Source organism: Bombina bombina, chromosome 12 (genome assembly GCF_027579735.1).
Source record: "Bombina bombina isolate aBomBom1 chromosome 12, aBomBom1.pri, whole genome shotgun sequence".
In the NCBI taxonomy this organism is placed as follows: domain Eukaryota; kingdom Metazoa; phylum Chordata; class Amphibia; order Anura; family Bombinatoridae; genus Bombina; species Bombina bombina.
Window position 1 is genome coordinate 51,494,529 of NC_069510.1, and position 13,756 is coordinate 51,508,284.

Consider the following 13,756-nt stretch of genomic DNA (forward strand, 5'->3'; position numbering starts at 1 on the left):
GTTTTAGAATATGTTGAAGCAGTTCAAAATTGCATTTCAAATTAGTTGCATAAAACAAAATACATTTTGTTATGGTTTCAAAATGTTTCTTGAATAACATCACATAATTATAAGGTAAACATGTAGTAATAAAAAAAAAAAGGAGCATTGCTCACAAGAACGCCTTACATTTAGGAATCACAGCTTTGCAGACCAGAAAAGGCTAGGGGGCGGGGTTGAATAAAGTCCCTGAGAGCCAGTCATCAATCAATGAGCTGCAGCTTTGCACCACTGCTCCTTATTTGACTGTTCTCTTCAAACAGCTGCCAGAGCACAGCGCTGTTTGAAGAGAACAACCTGATGTGGAGTAGCGCTGCAAAGCGGTGATCTGCTTTTGCACTAACAGTTCCTGCTTGTGTCCTGTTCATTCAGCAATGACATCTCAGATCACAGCATGTTCTGCCTTGGGGGATACAGAAGTCTTAAGTGTCCCACAAAAAAAAAAAACAGGACACTCCAATCCTGGGACCTCACCTTGGTTTTATTACACAAAATAGTCCATGAAAAATCACCACTGTGCAAGGGTGTCTAGCTGCTCCATGAGGGTGCTAAGCTCAGAATAATTAAAAACACAATAATGTCTATTTATTCAGTGGTCCCAATTTCTCTGGGACAAAAATCTTACAATGTATAAAATATAATTTAAGAATATAATTTTGTTTTAATAATTTTTATTGAGGTTAAATATATAAAATAACAGACATGTTGAGTTGCAAAAGTCATATACAAACATCAATAGAGAACGTATCACTCGCAAAATAAACAGTTCTGTTACATCACAGTAGTGCTAAAATAGTAGAAGTAAGCCTCACATTAGCTATCTCATTGCATAAGGAACATAAATCTAGACACGACTGAGTTGCAAATGACATATATAGATACTAAGAGAGAACATATCAATCACAAAATAAACAATTCTGTTACATCACAGGTATATTAAAAGAAATAAACCTCACATTCTTTTTTATTACATAAGAAACATAAATTAACCCAGAATGATGTAGGGCGTAAATATCAAATTGAGGCCCATGGTAAAAGGAGACCGTCAAACGAAAATCTAAATACATCAGGGCCTCCTTAAAAAGGGTATCTAAGAAATATTCAGGCATAGGAGCAAGGGGAAACACTGCAGTATGTTGCAAGGAAATATTCAAGCATAAGAGTAAGGGGAAACATTGCGGTATGTTGCAAGGGAAACCACGCAAGGGGATCCCTAGCACCGTTCCACGGCACCCCAAAAAGGGATGGGGGGCGGAGAATAGGTAAATGACATCAGAGTTATATATATAAATGATCAATATGGGTTATAAGAGTTTAGAAGACATTGCGCACAGATTCCTCTTCCAATATAGCTAGGGGGTTGTCATTGGAGCTGAGTTTAGACATCTACCAAATTAAATAACAGTGAAATTACCCCTAAGAATAAATACAAATTGGCTTAACAGGATAGCAATGAATTAAAGGACCACCTAAGGGCCTATGGCCGCCCAAGTTGACTAACTCAACTCTCCCACTCAAATATATCTGGCTGTATTTGCTGGTATTCCCTATGAAATGGCACCATGCAAGAAAACGTTGATGGACATCTAAATCTTGAAACTAGACCTGCCTCTGTAGCTAAGGGATGTAGTAGGACGTTCATTAGCGCAAATCAAGGCATAAACATATTCATAATATCATAGAGTTATCCCATCGTCTGGGCATGGGCCCTATGCCCAGCGACAGGCATCCATGAATATATTGGAGACCATATGCAATAACTACCCCTGCTCAGGTTTATTACCTTACCATCAAGTAATTTAGCATCAGAGAGGTGAAAGATAATAATAACAAGGTGCCCTGCTTTCTTGGTATGCAGTAATAGGACTATGTTTCTTAAACATGGGCTGCTGAGAGCTTATAGTAAGATATCTTGTTTAGAGGCTATGAGACCAACACAGGAAACACCATCTAGGTGGAGTATATATGCAAAGGATGTATGAGAGGACCAGCATAGTAAGACTAACATCACAGCGCAACTATTACACAATGCTCAGTCACATTTGTAAGCGAATAACCATCCGCCACTAAAAGAAAAATATCCTATTGAGTGCTGCAGATGTACCTCGCAGCTTGAAGTGTAGTTTATAAACGATAGATATAATGAAAAGAGAGTATCCACAAACCTAATTTTGTTTAGGGGGTGGACATATAAAATTAATAATGTATTAATACAAAGTTACCCTCTCTAGGCTTATAGGTGTGTAAGATAATGGATTACAAGAGGGACATCAAGCTACCCTTCCAAAGGAAATTACTATAAAAGCTGGTCTAAATAATATGATGATGATATAAACAGAGCACTACAGCCAATAATGTTGCACAGGTAACTGATTAGCTTCAATAAGCATAGTTGGCTTAGTTCAGTGACCTAGGATATAAAATGCTCCAAATATATGAAGCAATGAATTGCGGTGGAGCTGTATTAGTAAGCAATATGCATCTATGAGCTTACATCAAGTGTCCCATAATACATTTAATAAGTCCCCAATCAAAATACAATAAAAGTGTTAGTGAGCATGGAACAGCGTATACAAGTATTATAGAAAAACCAAGCACAAATTAAATAACAAAAAACCTTAAAAACGGAACAAACAAAGACACATCCTTCCAATTAGTGCACTGAGGAAAAGAAAAATGTCTAACGACAGATTTGCCAGTTACTGAGAGGTTAGTAACCCTTGAGACAGTGACCTATGCGACAACCAAGTATTTCAAATCGTGGCTTGTTGTAAATTGGTTGTCATAACATGAGAAAAAAAAGTTACTATGGGCGACCCAAGCCAGCATTAGTCAACAGGGGAGCAATGTCTCTGAAAGTTCCTATCACCATGGGACCTTATACCGGCAGAGGAAAGGTTTCATTTTAAAAAGCAGTGAAAACACAAGTTCCCAGTGTAGATTGGAGAGTAAAAAATAAGTCATAGAAGTAACTGAGGAATATTCTACATCTCACACTGCCAGTCCATTCCGACTCCGCAATCTGAGCAACAGGACAGGAAAACTTCAGCCCACTCCGGCTCTAGGCGTGACAAAAGCAAGTCTCCCAAGGCTCCAGGGCTCCTCCATTCCAGCCAAGAAACGCAAGGCACAAAAGACACACCGAGATCCCAACTGGGAACCGCCATCTCCCACCAGTTCCAGGGCCAAATCAGCTGTCATAGCCAAAGGAATGCAAGCACTCAGCGGGACCACATCTCCGCATGACTCCCAGACCGGCGAGAAAGTAGGCGAAAAAGGAAGAGCTCCGCGCTGTGGCCCCGAGCTGAGATCCGGCATCCGTGCGAATCTGGCAAGCATCAGCAGGTGAGAGAACTGCAGTACCTGCTTTGGCGTAGAAAAACCTAGAGTGGTAACTGAAGTGGCGGCTAATAGCTGGGTGCCTAGCACAGGGAGGACCCCTTCGACCTGTATGAAGTTGCTGTGCGTGGTCTCAGGTAAAAATGTTTTGGGGCAAATGCAGGAAATATCTTCAAACAAGTTGTGTAGCCTCTCTGAGTGGTCTAAAGGTACAGTAGCAGGCGGTACATGCCCAAATGCCTCTGTGAGTGCGTGCATTAAATTGCAGAAATGGGTATCTATTAGTGCAATGACCTCCTTTTCCAACCAGGTCAGCGCCATTTTGGAGTTCTCGGGTGACTAACTTGCTCAGTGGCTTGTCTTGTAAACAGATGAAAGCTAGCCTCCATAAGCTCCCGGACTCATGCCTGAGAAATATGAATGATTGGGAATCGTCTCTAAGTAACTTTGGAGCAAAAAATAAAGTATATAAGTCCCTTTAGTATATCCAGAGCCAGGAGCTCAATAAAGATGCGACCATCCGCTTCTGCAGCTAACTCCGCCCCCTTAAGAATATAATTTAATAATTTTACAATTATTTTCCAAATAAGTAAAAATAATTATGCTAACCTGATAAATTAATTTATTTCATTATTGTGAGAATTCACAAGTTATTGCATGGGGGATTATACTCCAGTCCACTAGGAGGAGGCAAAACACCCAACTTAACATAGCTTTTAATTACTCCCACTTTATGACTGCGGGATTATGGGAAAGTGGAAGTAATCACTCCCATAGCTTCTAGGTCTGTTACACATTCAAAGAAAGTTATAGCCTTTAAAGGATCATTGGGCATATGAGATAAGAGGAATCATCTTCGAGAAGGGTGAGAAGAGACACCAAGAAGGAATATCTTTGCGTCCTGGTTTGATGAAAGTTGTGATAAATTCAACGTACTTAACCCTGACCATAGGGTTTTTTTATCTTGTGGCAGGAAAACTCATTTAGCTCTGGTAATAGCATCCAGTCCATGTCTAAACAAAATATTTTCCTGGAAAGGAAGGTAAAGAAGTCTGCTTTTAGATTCCATATCAGCAGATCATGACATGCTATAAAGCCAGAACAGTCATAGCAGCACTTTTTGCATTAATACAAGTCATTTCAAAGCAACATCACAAATGAAACTGTTTGCAATCTTGACCAACCTCATGGGATCCTGAATTCCTTCAAGGGAAGCTTCTTTGGAAGTAAGGTCAGAATTGTTGTCACACCAGACTGCATTAGATACAGCAACGTATGCTATACTGACAGATGGATGAATCATATAGCCTAGCAGTTGAAAAGATCATCTGTGATAGAGTTCAAAGTTTTTGCCCATTGGATCCTTGAAGAAGATGCTATCCATCTTTGGAATAATATACTTCCAATTTTTCAGAGAGAAAAGGAAACATGTTTTTGAATTTGGCGGAGGGAACAAAAGGAACACCTGGTTTGTTCCATTCCTGGTGATTAGGTCAGAAACCGAACCAGGTACAGGGAAGGTAGATGGCTTTTTGCAGCTGTCAAAGAATATATCAATCGTCTTAATAGGATCCTTCAACCTACAAGGCTATTAAAACTTCCTGCAAGAGAGCATGTATCTGCTCCAACCTGAAATTAAAGTACACTTCTTCTACTTTATCAGCAAGCAAGGGGGTCCTGGGTTTTTGAATAATCATCATCAAAAGAGGAGGAATCCGATTCCACAGTACTCCTGGTTTGTGTGGGTACCTAGACAGACTTGTGAGGGATGTCACTGATGTGCCTAAATCCTGTGAAGGATTCCCTTCTGCTCCTTGCAAAAATGAGTGTTTAACTGGTGGAGGTATGACAGCCATCAATTCTGAAATTGCAGAGTGGATATATTTCTTCAAATTAGGGAACAGCTCAGAAGAGTTGTCCGGGGGATAACCCTAGTGGGTTGTAAATCCCTGAGTACTCTCCTGCAAATGCAATGCTACATGACCTTGTATAGAATTAGAAATAGACTCATAAAGTGTCATAATAATGGAGTTGGGGAAAACACATCCTTACAACATTGTCATGAATGGGTTAAATTAAATTAATCGGTAGATGGCACTTCCAAAGGGCCAGCATGATGTCCTAAGATGTGGGCTGCACCAGTTTGCGCAATAATATATAGTACAGATAAGCAAGTATCTACAGGTAGATAGCAGCACAGAAATACAAAGATAAGAGGCACATAAAGGGTTAGCTCCCTATGGGGAACACAGAATAATTTTTTTTTTTTAAACTTAAAGAAAATTAAAGAAATAAAATCCATACAATAAAAGGTAAAAAAACAAACAAACACATAAAATAAACCAACCTCTAAAAAACATGGGTGCTCACCGCTCCTAATGACCAGCAGGATTTTAACTACATGTCAGCAAGATGGCCAAAAGTCAGTTGATGAGAAGGAGTGAATGCACGCTATTTTGCGCCAAAAGTTAACCCCTAAGGTCTCCAGAGAAGTAACAGTGCCAAAATAATATATATATATATCTTCCAAATAGCTAAAAGTCCTCTTTATCATCTAAGAGCCTGTTACAAAAGAGGACAAGAACTTTGGTTCGTGCTAAAGCCAACCGCGGTAAAATCTACCCCATTTTTTTTAATAAAGTGCCTAAAACTGTATGTAGTATTCAATGTTGTATGTAACTATGTACCCAGGCTATGTGAGATATGTTTCCATAATCATGCTAATAGCCTGCGGGCTATGAAGGTGCATGGTACTTACCCGCACCTTTGTCTATTGTGCTCACCTTACCTACAGAAGACTGCTTCCAGGAGGCAGCGGCATATGAGGCAGTGCGAGCACAATGCCAAGGATCTGTAAGGAACAGCACATTGTAGACTAAGGGATTAGCAGGAATGCCCACATTTCACCTGGGAAGCTTGTGGCATCTGAGCACTGGCTGAGTTCCTGTCTACCCCTGTGTCCTGTTTATAGGTTCTATGAGGAGGAAATGGGTCTCAAGCCAGTGAACTCCTGTCAAATGGCATGAAGATCAGCGCCTCAAAAGTCATCTCACAAATTGCTGGAGGCAAAAAAATAAATGACTGAGGCATTATGGGAAATTGTTAAGGATTAAAAGATCTGTAAAATCAAGTGTTTTGCTTCCTCCTAGTGGACTGGAGTTTAATGCAACATGTGATGGCTTGTAGGCTCTCACCATTTTATGAAAGAAAGGTAATACAAAAATGAGTATAAAAAAAATAAAATATTCATTAATATTTAAATAATATAAATTGCAATACCAATTCTGTAACCACAATTTGCAAAATACAAACACATTCTTGATGCAAATTTAACTCAAGATTAATTCTGTAACAGAAAATTAAAAAGAAAATTTTCAAACCGTATATTCGTTAAAATTTTACTATCAAAAAAAAAAGCAGCTATATTATAGCTGTTGCAAAATTAAAAATAGGAAAAAAATAAATTGTCTTACTTTAAAGAGAAAAAAATGCATATCAGTTTAAAGGGACACTAAACCCAATTTTTTTTCTTCCATGATTCAGATAGAGCATGCAATTTTAAGCAACTTTCTAATTTACTCCTATTATCAATTTTTCTTTGTTCTCTTGCTATCTTTATTTGAAAAAGAAAGTCCAGAACCTTGGACAGCACTTTTTTTATTGGTGGATGAATGTATCCACCAATCAGCAAGAACAACCCAGGTTGTTCACCAAAATGGGCCGGCATTTAAACTTACATTCTTGCTTTTCAACTAAAGATACCAAGAGAATGAAGAACATTTGCTAATAGGAGTAAATTAGAAAGTTGCTTAAAATTACATGCTCTATCTGAATCACAAAAGAAAAAATTTGGGTTCAGTGTCCCTTTAAATGTGGAGAAATAGCTGACAACCCCAGCGCATCAGCATCTCAGGTAGACTTTTTAACATTTATCATGTAACATACAACATGGCTTAGCATGTCAACAGTGATTATTCTCATTTGCATCATACAACACTATACAGAGAAATATTGATTTTGATGTTATAATTACAGTGTTCATGGTCATAGGAAAATTGTCTGTAGCATTGCTGAAACGACTGCTGTGACATCACATGTTCTCTAGAAAATATGGGAACTAGTATATATTTTTACAGTGTTTTGACACATGCTGGGAGTGTATTTAAATATTAAAAAAAATGTATTTCCAAAAAAAGATTGTACTTAAAAAAAATAATAATAAAAAAAAAAAAATATTTGATTTATAATTAAAGATTTGTAGTCTAAAAAAAATACAGGTAGCCCTCAGTTTAAAGGGCCATAATACCCAAATGTTTAAACACTTGAAAGTGATGCAGCATAGCTGTAAAAAGCTGTCTAGAAAATATCACCTTAACATCTCTATGTAAAAAAGAAATATTTTACCTCAAAAGTTCCTCAGTAGCCACCTCCCATTGTAAAGGATTTCTAAGCAGCATTTTAGTGTGTCTGTCCTGGGACAGCTGAAAGGATGAGCATTGTGCACTCTCATATAATTTCACCAATCAGGTAAAGGAAGCTTACTATGAAATCTCATGAGAGTTAAGTCAAATCTCATGAGATCACAGTAAAAGAGTTCATGACCTCAGCACTGCTGATGCCGATTGGCTGCTGTTCATTTCTTCATTTTTTAAATTTTTTTTTACCTGCAGCTGGGAGCAGCCGAGTATAACTTTTTACACAGAACTTACTCTGCTGAGCTGAGGAGATTGTGAGGTAAAATATCTTCCTTTTTTACATAGAGATGCTCAGGTGATATTTTCCTGTCAGCTTTTTACAGTTATACTGCATCAGTTTCAAGCGATTTAGCATATGAGTATTATATCCCTTTAAGCCGGGGTTAGGTTCCAGAAGGAATGGTTGTAAATCGAAACTGTTGTAAATTTAAACCCAGTTTATAATGTATGTCAATGGGAAGTGAGGGAGATAGGTTCCAGGCCCCTCTCAAAATTGTCATAAGTAACACCTAATACATTATTTTTAAAGCTTTGAAATGAAGACTTTGAATGCTAAACAGCATTATAAACCTAATAAAATAATCACACAACACAGAATATATAATTAAACTAAGTTAAATGAACAAAAACATTTGATAAACAGCATTATAAACCTAATAAAGTAATCACACAACAGCACAGACTTTACTTGCATTTCTCTGCAAACAGTTCTTTCTATGCATTCCAATCTGGACTGATTTATAGACAGGAAGATCTTGTTCCTTTGAAATCTGCTCGATAGCTCAGGTCTGGTTAAACTGATTAATTTCAACTTGCTTGGCTTTGCTGCAACACAAGCGGACAGCTCCATCTACTGGCTATTTTAATAAATGCACTGCTTCTCAATGCTTTTCAATAGCAGTCACATAACTGGGAAAAAAGAAGGTTGTTATTCTGAAACGGTGTAAATTGAACCGTTGTAAAATGAGGGCCACCTTGTAATTGTATTTGTAAATGTAGATTTGTATTCGTATGTCACAGTTTATGTGCAATGATAAAGAATAACACACACGCTTGCCTTTTTAACAGCAATCTTATTTCATCTCATTTTCAAGTTAGATCAGATTAGCACTTTTTTTTTTATGAAAATGGATACGGAAATTAGTGCTCACAATGAAATCATTTTTCAAAGCTGCCAGCTCATATTTCAGAGTTGAACATACAAGTATGACAATTTAAAAAAAAAAACTATATTAAAAAAAAAAAGGGGATCGCTATCTAAAACCTATTACTTTTATTTTAACAAGATTTAAACAATTTAACTCCCCATTAATTTATATTTTTGATGGTTATTTTTAGCTACTTTATATATAAACTCTGCATCTAAATAAAACCACAGACTAGCAGAAAGTACTGGGTTCACAGATGTCTGAAGGGATCAAATTTCACAGTTTCGTAAGCAGACGGAGATAAAATTGAGTTCACTACGTGGTCTTCACCAGCTCCTATGCAGCTGATTCACTAATGAAAAGGCAGATGAGCTTTAGTAAACCAGCTGCACAGAATAACAGAGGAACGGATTAATATGGAGACACTGGAGTAATCTCCTATTGATTTTAGTAGGTCATACCTTTCGTAACCACTCTCTCCGCATTCAGCGAGGTCTTGCGGACCTGATCCGCACTGTCAGATCAGGTCCGCAAGACCTTTGATAAATAGAGGCCTATGGGGTATATTACTAGCACAGCTTCGCTGCTAATCGGCGAAGTTGTGCAAGTTAAACTCTTAACTGTGGACGTACATGGTACGTCGGTCATTAAGGGATTAAAAAGGATGTAAAACTATAAATACATGCCAGACATAATGATGTATTTGCAGCAAATATTAGTCTTGCAATAATATGTAGATATATTTTTATACAATTACTATAAACTATAAATACATGCCAGACATAATGTATTTGCAGCAAATATTAGTCTTGCAATAATATGTAGATATATTTTTATACAATTACGGTATATTGGATGTTTATATATTGAAGATATAGTTGTAAAGGTTTAGTTTCTATAAAGTAATGAATGCTGCCATGTTTTAACTTAAAGGGGCAGTAAACGTCCCATATGTTACATAACACTAGGAGCAGAATTATGTAACATATGGATTGCCTTTCCTTTGATTTTTTTTCCAAAATACCTAATTTGCAGGCTAAAAACAATTACTTTACCTCATAAGCGAAGCCATCCTCTTTGACGCAGCAGTTTTTTTTTAACTAGCGAGTCACAGGCTCACTGTCTAACCACAGTGTACCTGATCACTCGATTCAACTATATGTAGCACACTCCCGCGCTAGGTAAAGCTATCAGCTTTTATTACATTTTTAATGTCCCATCTTGAGAATCATAAATATTAAAACCGGCCGTTGCTGCTGTCAAACGCAGTCACAGTACTTGGGGTTGCTAGGTGTCCAGTATTTAACTGGACAGTCCAGTATTTTAGCAGGCTGTCCAGTAAAATCTTCACAAAAATACTAAATACTTAAATGACCATTTCTTTTTAGGTCCATGAGTGTTGGGTAAATGTAAAAGGTGTCATATGTCTAAATGCATTACAAATATGGTGCAGAAAGAAGTAAAGGGCAGTCAAGAGTGTGAAATAATTGCTGTGTGTTACTAGCAGTCAAGGGGTAAAATGACTGCTTAATTATGAAAAAATATATACATTGACAAGAGGTCACAATTTAAATGGACAGTAAAGTCTCAAAAAAACTTTCATGATTTAAATAGGGCATGTCATTTTAAACAACTTTCCAATTTACTTTTATTACCAATTTTGCTTTGTTCTCTCTGTATTCTTAGTTGAAAGCTAAATCTAGGAGGTTCATGTGCTAATTTCTTAGACCTTGAAGACTGCCTCTAATCGGAAAGCATTTTGGCAGTTTTCACCACTAGAGGGCATTAGTTCAAGTGTTTCATATAGATAACATTGAGCTCTGGCACGTGAAGCTCCTAAGAGCAAGCACTGATTGGCTAAAAATGCATGTCTGTCAAAAGAACTGAAATAAGGAGGCAGTTTGCAAAGACTTAGATACAAGGTAATCACAGAGGTAAAAAGTATATTATTATAACCGTGTTGATTATGCAAAATTGGGGAATGGGTAATAAAGGGATTATCTACCTTTTTAAACAACAAAAATGCTGGTGTTTACTGTCCCTTTAAGGCTGGAGGAAATGAGATTTAATCTTCTGCAAAGGAAACGTTTTTTCACTGTAAGAGCAATAAAATTGTGGAACTCATTACCAAAGGAGGTAGTGAATGCCAATACCTTAGATACATTTAAAAATGGTTTAGATACATTTCTGTCTAGAAACATAATTCAGGGGTATGATTGCTTGTGTTAAATGGGTCACCTATTAATGGGATTAATTTAAGCTCAACTGGAGCTTTTTTGTACGTATATTAGATTTGTATAGGTTTCACTCGATTGACTTTGGTCTTTTTTTCAACCTCATCTACTATGCTACATTGTGGGTTCTAGAGTGGGGGCTGATGTAAAGCTTTAGGTGGGCAATGTGGGACCGACAGATGGTCCAGACCAGTATGTTTGTGGGGAACAGCTGGCAACCCTAACAGTACTGGAAGAAAATTATCGCATGCGCACCGGTCTCCGTGAGGCCTTTACTTCCAGCACCTATAACTGGCTTTGGGCATGCGTACTTAAAGGGCCATAATACCCAAATGTTTAAACACTTGAAAGTGATGCAGCATAGCTGTAAAAAGCTGACTAGAAAATATCTCCTGAACATCTCTATGTAAAAAAGAAAGATATTTTAACTCAAAAGTTCCTCAGTAGCCACCTCCCATTGTAAAGGATTTCTAAGCAGCATTTTAGTGTGTCTGTCCTGAGACAGCTGAAAGGATGAGCCTCGTAAACTCTCATATTATTTCACCAATCAGGTAAAGGAAGCTTACTATGAAATCTCATGAGAGTTAAGTCAAATCTCATGAGATCACAGTAAGAGTTCATGACCTCAGCACTGCAGATGCTGATTGGCTGCAGTTCATTTCTTCATTTTTTTTTATTTTTACCTGCAGCTGGGAGCAGGTGAAGCATAACTTTTTACACAGAACTTACTCTGCTGAGCTGAGGAGATTGTGATGTAAAATATCTTCCTTTTTTACATAGAGATGCTCAGGTGATATTTTCCTGTCAGCTTTTTACAGTTATACTGCATCAGTTTCAAGTGATTTATCATATGAGTATTATGTCCCTTTAAGTTTCTGATCGCTGCGCTTTTGATCTATGGCACTGTGCTGTGTGTGTGACCTTATATATATATATGTGCTTTTGTTGGCATATATAAGACAATACTATCTATCATGCATATTGTTAATGATCAAAGTACTAGCAGTCAGATACAAAATGAAATTATTAGCAGTAAATAATAGCGTTGTAAGAATAATACTACTAAATAAAATAGCTCTGCTATTATAACTTTTCCCCCCAAAAATAAATATATTTTAAAAAGTAAAAAAAAACAAACAAAAAAACAAACTCCAATCCAGCTTAGCACCCAGGTGGGAAATGGCTTAGCAGCCAAAGGGTTAAACAACTTTCCAATTTACTTGTATGCTCCAATTTGATTTGTTCTCTTGGTGTCCTTTGTTGAAGAGTAAACCTGGGTAGGTTCTGCAATGTACTGCTGAGAGCTAGCTGGTCACTTCTGATGTTATATTATCTTGGTATCTTTTTTTACAAAGCTATGCTTTTCTAAAAAGGATACCAAGAGAATACAACTAAATTCATAAGACAAACAAAAAGTTTATTGTTTAAAAAGATAGATAATCCCTTTATTACCCATTCCCCAGTTTTGCATAACCAGCACTGTTTTATTAATATACTTTTTACCTCTGTAATTACCTTGTATCTAAGCTTCTGCAGACTGCCCCCTTATCTCAGATCTTTTGACAGACTTGCATTTTAGCCAATCAGTGCTGACTTTTAAAAGGGACATTCCAGTCAAAATGCACATAGATTTAGTATTACATCTTTGAATAGAAACATATTTGCAATGTACATGTATTGGCAAAAATGCTTATAGTAAGTTATCACTGTTTTAGTGTTAGTATTTTTCCCTGCTCGTGCATGTGAAGCATAGCTAGATATTCTCAGTGCATCAGCATTTAAAAAAATGCAGCTGCTCAGATAATAAGTGGGGCTTGTATCATGTCAGCAATTAACAAATTGAGTCATTACCAGATGGTACCAGCACCTTAGGCTCTCTGAGCAAGTGCTGTGTTTAAAATGCTGGTGCACGGCGCATACTTAAATACACTTTTGTAACAGCTATAGCTTTTATTAGAAGCATTTTTGCTAATGCGTGTACAGGGAGTGCAGAATTATTAGGCAAATGAGTATTTTGACTACATCATCCTCTTTATGCATGTTGTCTTACTCCAAGCTGTATAGGCTCGAAAGCCTACTACCAATTAAGCATATTAGGTGATGTGCATCTCTGTAATGAGAAGGGGTGTGGTCTAATGACATCAACACCCTATATCAGGTGTGCATAATTATTAGGCAACTTCCTTTCCTTTGGCAAAATGGGTCAAAAGAAGGACTTGACAGGCTCAGAAAAGTCAAAAATAGTGAGATATCTTGCAGAGGGATGCAGCACTCTTAAAATTGCAAAGCTTCTGAAGCGTGATCATCGAACAATCAAGCGTTTCATTCTAAATAGTCAATAGGGTCGCAAGAAGCGTGTGGAAAAACCAAGGCGCAAAATAACTGCCCATGAACTGAGAAAAGTCAAGCGTGCAGCTGCCAAGATGCCACTTGCCACCAGTTTGGCCATATTTCAGAGCTGCAACATCACTGGAGTGCCCAAAAGCACAAGGTGTGCAATACTCAGAGACATGGCCAAGGT

General features: G+C 37.4%; 1 protein-coding gene across 1 annotated transcript in view; it reads right to left on the reverse strand.

Moving 5' to 3' along the window:
- Window positions 1-13,756, reverse strand: part of ABCA2 (ATP binding cassette subfamily A member 2) — a 312,411-nt gene that overhangs the window by 277,124 nt on the left and 21,531 nt on the right.